Raw genomic sequence first — 10745 nt, 5'->3', positions numbered from 1 at the left:
CCTCCCAACCCCAAATTCCATCACTTCTTGAAGCTGTGTCTCTCTCCTGACAAAGAGGACTGAGAAGCCAAGATGAATTTGAGTCAAGGTGATCCGGAGCTAGGGGATCCGTGGTTGCCTCCTCCTGGCAGCTTCTTCTAGAGCTGAAGGAAGGGAAGCAGAAACAGGCTTGTGGGGTTCTGGCTTCCTGGGACCCTAGAAGACTTCAGGCTTTCTTCAGGAAAGTGAACACTGAGGAGACATCAGTTTCTCACCTTTCCTAGTTCCACTTGGATCACACTTACTAAAGGGAGTCTCCTCACCCAGAAACCCTGAGTACACAATGCCCTTTGCAGCCTCCCCAGGCTGAGCTCCAAGCCGAGGCCCGCTGCCCCGTCTGCCTGGATTCCCTGAGAGACCCAGTGACCACGGACTGTGGGCACAGCTTCTGTGGCTCCTGCATCCACCAGTGCCGGGAAGACCCACAGGACATCCTCCCCTGTCCCGTGGGCCTCCACCACCGTCCCGACAGGAACCTCAAGAGGGACATGCAGGGGCGCCTGGGTGGCTCAGTTGGTTGAGCGACTGCCTTCGGCTCAGGTCATGATCCTGGAGTCCCGGGATCGAGTCCCGCATCGGGCTCCCTGCTCGGCGGGGAGCCTGCTTCTCCCTCTGACCCTCCTCCCTCTCATGCTCTCTGTCTCTCATTCTCTCTCTCTCAAATAAATAAATCTTAAAAAAATAAAATAAAAAGATAAAATAGGGATGCCTGGGTGGCTCAGTCATTAAGCATCTGCCTTCGGCTCAGGTCATGATCCTGGAGTCCCGGGATCGAGTCCCGCATCGGGCTCCCTGCTGGGCAGGGAGCCTGCTTCTCCCTCTGACCCTCCCCCCTCTCATGTGCGCTCTCTCTCTCATTCTCACTCTCTCAGATAAAAAATAAAATCTTTAAAAAAAAAAAAGAGGGCCATGCAGTTAGGTCACATGACTGCTCTTGTGGCGTGGCTTCCTGCCGGGAGGAGCAAGGAGGAGGCTGCGGGAGGAGAAAGCCCCGTGCGAGCGGCACAGTCAGGCTCTGGCCCTGGTCCGTGAGAAGGACCTGGAGCTGCTGTGTCCGCAGTGCAAGGTGTCCTGCGGCCACCGGGGCCACCCCCTGACGCCCGTGGAGCAAGCTGCAGCCGGCCACGGGAAGCAGCTCCGAAGCTACACCGGGCCCCTGCAGAAGCGGGTTGAAGACGCTGAGAGGGGGGTTAATCTCGAAATTATCTGAATTTCAAATGAAGGTAAAAATTCAAAGGGGGAAATAACATTCTGACTTTAAATAATTTGAGTTTTCTTAGGCTAAAAAATTTAAAAAAAGTTTTCTTAAAGAGAAAGGAATTCTTTTCAAATTACAGATTGAAGAGAAAGCCATTCAGGAGAAACTGAAGGAGAACCAAGTAAAATTCTCAGAGTGTGTGAGCTCACTAAAAACGTTCCTGTTTGAAATAGCAGAAAGGTGTGTAGTCAGAACAGGAGTTGGTCACAAGTATTGAAAGTATCTATAATTGGGGTGCCTGGGTGGCTCAGTCGGTCGCGTCTGCCTCCCACTCAGGTCATGATCCCAGGGTCCTGGGATTGAGTCCTGCTTCAGGCTCCCTGCTCAACTATGAGTCTGCTTCTCCCTCTCCCTCCACCCCTCCCATTCCTTTCCCCCTCCCCTCTCTCATGCTTTCTCCCTCTCTTCTCAAATAAATAAATAATCCCCCCAAAAAAGAAAGTAGGGGCACCTGGGTAGCTCAGTCGTTAAGCTTTTGCTTTTGGCTCAGGTCATGATCCCAGGGTTCTGGGATGGAGCCCCATGTCGGGCTGCCTGCTCAGTGGGAAGCCTGTTTCTCCCTCTCCCACTCCCCCTGCTTGTGTTCCCTCTCTCGCTTGTCTCTCTCTGTCAAATAAATAAATAAAATCTTAAAAAAAAAATAAAAGAAAGAAAGTAAGTAACTATAACAGGTACAAAAACCTAAACACTCCAGACTTCTTTTCATATAAATTCAAGAAAAAATGGGCACCTGGGTGGCTCAGTCGTTAAGCGGCTCCCTTCGACTCAGGTCATGATCCCCGGGTCCTGGGATCAAGCCCTGCATCGGGCTCCCTGCTCAGCGGAGAGCCTGCTTGTCCCTCTCCCTCTGTCTGCTGCTCTCCCTGCTGGTGCTCTCTCTGTCAAATAAATAAAATCTTTTAAAAAATTCAAGAAAAAATATATTGGTTCTCCTGAACAATATTTTAACCTACAGAAAATAATCTATTGAAGGTCAGTTTGACACTAGATATTGAAACTGCTCACCCCAGTCTTATTATCTCAGAAGATAGAAAAAGTGCAACATTAGGAGAGGTGAAAACAAACTTTTCTTACAATCTCAGCAACCTTACTTTTTTTCCAGCAGTCCTGAGTTTTCAGAGAGTTGTTTCTGGCAGATATTATTGGCAGGTGGAAGTAAGAGGCAATGGTCAATGGGCCGTAGCTGTCTGTAAGGAATCTTTTCCTAGAAATGCAATGACTTCCCTATCCCCAAAAGATGGATGATAGCAAATCAGTTCTGTCTGGTCCAATAAATTCCATTTGACATTTTCCTGGACTATGAGTTGGGGAAGGTTTAATTTGAATAACAGGTCTCATATCTATACTTAGACTGATACATTTAGAAAAAACCTTAGGACTTCTTTCTTTCTTTTTTTTTTTCTTTTTAATTTAGGGCTTATTTCTATATTGGACCTACTTTAGACCTTACAATATAGTAACTCGTAAAGAACCACCTAGGGACCTTTGTAGGCTGGTATTTTTCTCTCTGTTATTCACGCATGCCACTTGGAATATTAATTATATAATTACTAATTGTTGGGATGATATGATGTCAAGGATTCTGGTAATTTGGGCTTTGGTTGTGGGTGGTTTTCACCTTTTTTAAAGTGATTCTGTATTCACAGGAAATTGCAAAGATAGTGCAGTGTGTTGTGTTAACACCTAGAAGATAGTCATCTTTCATGGAGAGATGGTGCCTCTCTTTCACTAACTACAACTTATTACTTAGTGGGACTACTTCACAGAAATGGTGCGGGAAACAAATGCAAAGTGCTTTTGTAGTTTCAAAGTAAAATATATAAAAATTACGGGTCTCGGGGTGCCTGGCTGGCTCAGTCAGTAGAACATGTGACTTGATCTCAGGGGTGGGAGTTCAAGGCACATGTTGGGGGTAGAGTTTACTTAATTAAAAAAAGTGTTTTTTTTTAAATTACAAGTTTTTTCTTACATTTTCTCTTCAAATTTTTGTAAATGCACTTCCAACATTTATAATTTTCCTATGTATTCTCCATTTCTAGAAATTCACCAGTTGATTAAATCAATTATAAATTCCATGCTTTACAATATATTGAAGAAAATGGTCCTTTACTTTCCAAATTGTTATACTTGGAAAAGCCATTTTATTTTATTTCATTTCATTTCATTTTATTTCATTTTTTTTTGGAGAAACCCATTTAATGCCAGAAAGTTTTAGGGCACTTTTGCAGAAACTGGTGTGTATAGACCCTACTTTATTAACCAGTGGCCAGGATTACAGCCTAAGCAAATTTATAATACTCTAAGGTACAAAAAGGACCACAGTCGATTTTTCATTTTGTCTTTGTTTATACAAGGTATTTACAGATTTCTATTTGTTTTGCTTTTGTCTTGCAGGTTTGAAAACCATGTTCATATATAACCTCAAAACACCACATGCTTGTGTTGTAGTACATTATGTTAAACTTTCATTTTAGAAAATACTTATATTTGGAGACCTTTATGTGTATTGTTTACAAATCTTGGTAATAAAGAGTTTTATTTTGTGGGGTGCCTGGGTGACTCAGTCTGTTGGGCTTGGGACTCTTGACTGAGGCTTGGGCAGTGATCTTGGGTCATGGGATCGAGGCCATCCCCCCCCCCCCCACGTTCTGGCTCTGTGCTCAGCATGGCATCTGCTTGTCCTGCTTGTCCCTTGGCAATCCCCCAACCCCACTCATGCTCCCTCTGTCTAAAATAAATGAAATCTTCATGGAAAAATTTCATTTTGTATATCTGTAATTTTTGTCTACAATGTGAGAAAGATGCTCAGAGTTCTGGGGAACCTCTTTCACTGAAGTAGGAGGAACCCATACATCGATCAGGACAGCCTGTAGTGGTTGTCAGCTGCTTAGCAAGACAAAATCTAGTACTTTTTTATGTAAAGTGCAGTGAGGGTCAGCAGGGCACTGCTCCAGTACTCCACCCAGTAATCTAACTCCATCACGCATGTGCTGTCAGCACTGGGTCACTGCAACTAAAAAAAGAGCATTAAAATGGCACACTGAGGCTGAAAAACCAACAGCAGGAAGTGACACACATTTTCAGTTATTCCATTTTCTAAAATTAATTGCAAGGCCCCACTTATCTGCAAGGTGGCTGGAAAGAATACATTAATATGAGGTGAAAAGCTATCATTTGCCACAATTCTTGAATCTAATTAGACATTAGTGAAATTCACATTAATAATAAGTGCTAGAATTTGCTAGAATTAAAACTCTCCAATTAGAACTTGTAAATAGATTGACATAGACATTGCTAATAGCTTTGGCTCAATTTGACAGCAGTTATTCAATAACTTCACCCACATCAGAGATACTTCTTTTAAAGTAAAATAAGAATTAAAAGACTCTTCAGTTGACACTTTTTCAATGATTTCATAAGTGATCTGGCAGCAAAGTCACTTGAATACTAGTCTTTGTTTATTTACTTTTCTTTGCTTATTCACTCTGTTCTTGGCCTTGAAATTGACAAGAATCAACTGTGACTCTACACGAGTTTTCTGCTTGCCAGGACTCATGAACAGGGACATTCCCCCATTAAAATTCTGTGGTTTTGAAGTTGGGGGGAGTGAGGAGGAGGGCATAAAACAGGGGCCCTAAGCAAGGGAGGTGGGAAGGCAGTGACACAGTTTAAAGCTAATGCCCATGGGACTTGCTGTTGCCTTGATTGGTTGGGGTTAAGGAATTAGAGAATTCAAACATGCTTCCAAGGATTTCTACATTTGCTATTAGTCACATGGAGAGTCCACCACTGAGACGTGGAGATGAATAGTATTCTGATGTGGCAGAGGAAGTTGGTGGTAAATCAAGTGAAATTTTTTTTCACATTTGAGGGAAAATATTTTCAAAGACCCTGAGGTAGGACAGAGTGTGAGTGGTTAGAACCAAGGCAGTGGGGAATTGCTGTTCTTCAATCTTGTATTTCCAGCTCCTATGATGGTGCCTGGTTACTAATAATTGCTCAATGAATATTTGTGATATTTGTTTTTATTTCAAATGATCTCTATGGCCAATGTGGGGCTAGAATTCATGACCCCGAGATCAAGACTCACATGCTCTACCAACTGAGCTAGCCAGGAACCCCTATTTGTATTTGTTAGGTAATTAGTTAATTATGGAATATACAAACCTTATACACCAAAATCATGGTACATTGCACACCTTGCTAACTGATTTTGTCTCCCTGGTGTGGCTTATTAGTCCAACATTCCCTCCTCTTTACTTCAAGGGTTGACTCAGCTCTCAGCTGTCATTACAACAAAGAAACAGTAAAATCATCACTTCTACCAATCACTGCCACCTCCCATCTCCAGTGTAGATCTTATTTATCCAAAGGAGAATATATTTACTGTGTGAGAAAAAAAAATGAACCCTTATAAAAACATAATTCTTGGGAGTAATAGGTAAACTCCATATGATGCACTGAGGAGGACCTGACATCACATATGGAAATAGTATTCCTGCCTAAAATGCTTAACCTGGATCTAAAGAAGAATTCATTAGATAGTTCCAATTGTGGGACAGTTTGCAAAATAAGTAGCTTGAATTCTTCAAAAATGTCAATATTATGAAAGATAAAGAAAGGCTGAGAACTCTTCCCAATTAAAAGAGAATAAAAAGACAAGGCAACTAAATACAATTTGTGATCCTATATTGGGTCCTGGATCAGGAAAAACAAATTTATACAGAGCATTATTGGGATAACTCAGGAAATGTGACTAGGAACTCTATATTCAATTATAATATAACAGATTGTATCAGTGCTGAATTTCTCACATGGTAACTGCATTGTGGTTAAATAAGAGTACACCTTATTCTTAGGGCATAATCTATTAAAGCATTTATCCTCTCCAATGGTTTACAAAAGAAAAATAAAGCTCTGTATAAACAGAGCGATAAAGAAATGGGGCAAAATAAAAGCAGGCCCATCTAAATGAAGAGTATATTATGGTCACTAGACTCCTCTTGTAACATTTCTGTGGGTGGAAATCATCCAAAAATGAAAAATATTGGGATGCCCGGGTGGCTCAGTCAGTTAAGTGTCTGCTTTCGGCTCAGGTCGTGATCCCAGTGTACTGGGATCAAGCCCAGCATCATTGGGCTCCTTGTTCAGCAGGGAGCCTGCTTCTCCCTCTGCCTGCCACTCCCCCTGCTTGTGCTCTCTCTCTCCCTCCCTCTGACAAATAAATAAATAAAATCTTAAAAAAAAAAGACAAAATGAAAAATATCCATCTTTCCTTTAACATGGGAAATACTTTCTTTTCAAAGACAATTGTAAAGGACAGGTAGGATATTAGGAATTAACACTGTGGCATATATACTATCTGTGCATTGCTAGATCTTGAAAACAACATGCCATATGCCTTCTTATTTCTTCTGTGTTCATGTTGAGATTTCTGGTTTTTAAAATTTTTTTTTTAACATTTTATTTACTTATTCTAGAGAGAGTGAGAGAGAGTATGAGCAGGGAGGGGGGGCAGAAGGAGAGGGAGAAGCAGGCTCCCGGCTGATCAGGGAGCCCTAGGTGGGGCTTGATCCCAGGACCCGGGGATCATGACCTGAGCCAAAGGCTGACACTTAACTGACTGAGCCACGCAGGCACCCAAGACTTCTGTTTTAATGACAAATAACAACTTGGTTTCCATAAAACCTAAAATTGTTGGTTTTCCATTCTTGCTTATAGTTTTGAATACTCTATTGGTGTGCAAAATTCGTCGTAATTTAGAAAATTTCAGTGAAACAGTTTTTGGCTCTGCCAACTATGCATGAGTGCCATAAATAAGCATGTATAATATTTAATACTTTAAAAAAGATAAAACAAAAGCAAAAATAAACAAGTGGGACTATATCAAACTAAAAAAAGCTTCTGTATAGCAAAGGAAACCATCAACAAAATGAAAAGCAACCTACTGAATGGGAAAAAACATTTGCAAATCATATATCTGATAAGAGGTTAATATCTAAAATATATAATGAAGTCACACAACTCAATCTGATTTAAAAAATGGGCAGAGGAACTGAATAGACATGTTTCAAAGAAGATATCCAAATGGCCAACAGGTACATGAAAAAATGCTCAACATCAATAATCATCAGGGAAATGCAATTCGAAACCACGATGAGATTTGTACACCTGGGAAGCTCAGTCGGTTAAGTGTCTGACTCTTGGTTTCTGCTCAGGTCGCGATCTCAGGGTGGTGAGACTGAGCCCCGAGACAGACTCCACACCCAGCACAGAGTCTGCTTAAGACTTTTTCTCCCTCTCCCCCCTTCCTCCCCTCCCTACTCTCTCTCAAATAAATAAATCTTTTTTAAGATTTTATTTATTTGTCAGAGAGAGAGAGAGAGAGAGTGCCAGCACAAGCAGGGAGAGTGTCAGGCAGAGGGAGAAGCAGGCTCCCTGCTGAGCAGGGAGCCCAATGCAGGGCTCGATCCCAGGGATCATGACCCTGGGATCATGACCTGAGCCGAAGGCAGACCCTTAACCAACTGAGCCACCCATGCGTCCCTAAATAAATAAATCTTTTCAAAAAAACCAAACAAGCCACAGTGAGGTATCACCTCACACCTATTAGTAGAATGGTTATCAAAAAGACAAGAGATAACAAGTTTTGGTGAGGATGTGGAGTAAAGAGAACCATGTGCACTGTTGGTGGGAATGTAAATTGCTGCAGCCACCATGGAAAACAGTATGGAGGTTCCTCCCCAAATTAAAAATAACCATGTGATCTAGTAATTATACTTCTGGGTATTTATTTACTTGAAGGAAATGAAATCACAATCTTGAGGAGACATCTGCATTACCACTTTCATTGTAACATGATTTACAATAGCCAACACATGGAAACAACCTAAGTGTCCATCAACAGGTAAATGGACATATATTACATAATACACACACACACACATAATGAAATATTCAGCCAAAAAAGGGGGAAGGAAATCCTGCCATTTGCAACAACATGGATAGATTTTGAGGGCATTATACTTAATGAAATATGTCAGACAGGGCTCACCTGGGTGGCTCAGTAGGTTAAGTGTCTGCCTTTGGCTCAGGTGATGATCCTAGGGTCCTGGGATTGAGCCCCGCATCGGGCTCCCTGCTCAGCAGGGAGTCTGCTTCTCCCTCTCTCTCTGCCCCTCCTGCCCCTGCTGTGCTTTCTCTCTCTGTCAAATAAATAAAATCTTAAAAATGAAATATGTCAGACAAAGACAAATACTGTATGATATCACTTATTTGTGAGAATCTAAACAAAACAAAACAAAAACAAACAACCCCCCCCCCCCTAGATACAGACAACAGACTGGTAGTTGCCAGAGGTGGGAGGGGTGGGCAAAATGGATAAATGTGATCAAAAGGTACAACCTTCCAGTAATAAGATAAACAAGTCCTGGGATGTACTATATAGTACGATGACTATAGTTAACTGTATTGTATGTTTGAAAGTTACTAAACCAGTAAATCTTAAAAGTTCTCATCTCACACACACACATTTGTAACTATGTGTACTGATGGATGTTGACTAAAACTGACTGTGTTAATCACTTTGCAATATATAAACATATCAAATCATTACGTTGTACACGTAAAATGAGTACAATGTTAAATACCAATTATATCTTCATAAAAAGATAAATATAAAAAGGATAAGCCCAAGTTAAGTTGTAAAAAAAAAAAAAGCAAACCCATGACATTATATATATAAGGTCATCCCATCTCATTTATATATATATATGTATATGTGTAACCTCAGGCTTATGCTCCTTGGGAAGGAAATGCCTCCAGGGGGCTCCACCGGAAGGGCTCTTCATTGCCCCTGTGGGTGGGGGTGGGGGGCAGGATCCATGGTAGCTGTGCTTTTGGATTCTGAGTAAGACTTGCCTGGGCTGCAACCCCTCTCCATCTCTTAACCTCTTTGGTCCTCAATTTTCCCATCTCTGAATTGGGAACCATAATTACTGTGAGGGCTATGTGAAATGAAGAAACATGTTTAGTTAGAGCAAGGACACGTGTCATTTATTTCAGGTCACAGGCTGAGCTTCCTCCAGCACCCTGTATTCCCAGAGCAGTTTCGTTCCCTGCCTCTGCCTCACGGTCCACTACGGAGAACCACAGTCACTGTGTGGATGAAGGCCCTAAGATTGCATCGACCTTAGGTGAGGGCCAGTCACCCACCACCCAGCAAAGACCCATGACCTCCAGGACTTACTCCCCCAGGCAGCTGTGAAAGACATGGTGGGGCTGGGCGCCTGGTGGGAAGTGCTGAGTGGAGGTGCGGGCCTCAGAACAGGGCATGCGCGTGCGGCAAAAGAAGGAGTTGGTTGTTGGCTCCAACAACGTAAGGAATTACGGACAGAGGAACTAATGGGCCTGGCTTTCTCACCTTGGCTCCACTTATGAAAAAGGCAGTTTAGGCAACATGAGCGTCCATGGCACAGGCTCAGCCTCTGAGGGTTCTTAGGAGCTGCAGACCTGCAACCTGCTGCCTGCAGAACGCTCCACAATCCTTGTGCTGCATAGTGCTGGATGGGACAGACTGCGAGGAGAGGATGTCACTCGGGACCTGAATTACATCTCCGGGGAGGGAATGACTTGGCCTCGTTTAGCCTTTCAGATTTCAGTCTCCTCATCAGCAAAAATGGGATTAGGGAGGATTGCAAAGGCACAAGGGAGATTATGTGTATTAATACAGCCTGCTTCCCTTTCTCTTTTTCGCCGCCATCCTGCTCTGCATGGCTGACTGCTTCTCGCCATGTCTTCTCACAAGACTTTCAGAATCAAGCGATTCCTGGCCAAGAAACAAAAGCAGAATCGTCCCACTCCCTAGTGGATTCGGATGAAAACTGGTAATAAAATCAGGTACAACTCCAAGAGGAGGCACTGGAGAAGAACAAAGCTGGGTCTATAAGGCGTCACACATCATGAGATGACACACTTAACTGGCACACATATTTAATGAAGCTGCGTGAAGATCATGTGTTCTATCATTCTGTAAACATCCTTCCTACCTGGCCATAGACTTGTCTTATCGTGGAAATGAGTTTTCTCTGTGACTATGCCTCTGCACCGGTAGGTTCGTTCAGTAATAAATCCGAGGCCTTTCGGCTCTAAAAAACAAACAAACAAACAAACAAACAAACAAACAAATAAAACACCACAGCCCGCTCCGCCTGGTCTGGTTGAATCACAGGAGATCCCTTCCCCACCAACAGCATCTTCGAACTTCTAACACCCGTAGCCTGGCCCTGCCTTTCCTCCACGGGGGAGGAGCCAACAGTCTCGTGGGCGGGGCCCTAACAGCTCCACCCTCCAAGTGGTGTATATATGCAGTGGTCTCACTCTGATATGCCCAGTCACTTCAGGCACCTCTCAGTGAGACTTGTGTTCGCGGCAAGCCGGCCGTCCAGAG

General features: G+C 42.9%; 1 pseudogene; it reads left to right on the top strand.

Annotated features, from left to right (window-relative positions):
- Positions 1-10042: 10042 nt before the first annotated feature.
- LOC135363035 (large ribosomal subunit protein eL39-like) lies at positions 10043-10244 on the top strand (annotated as a pseudogene).
- Positions 10245-10745: the final 501 nt, after the last annotated feature.

This window comes from Mirounga angustirostris, unplaced genomic scaffold, assembly GCF_029215605.1.
Source record: "Mirounga angustirostris isolate CCGP_5_RB_7025 unplaced genomic scaffold, mMirAng1.0.hap1 SCAF_2, whole genome shotgun sequence".
In the NCBI taxonomy this organism is placed as follows: Eukaryota; Metazoa; Chordata; class Mammalia; order Carnivora; family Phocidae; genus Mirounga; species Mirounga angustirostris.
Note: the sequence above shows the minus strand (reverse complement) of the source record. Positions and strands in the feature narration are given on the sequence as shown.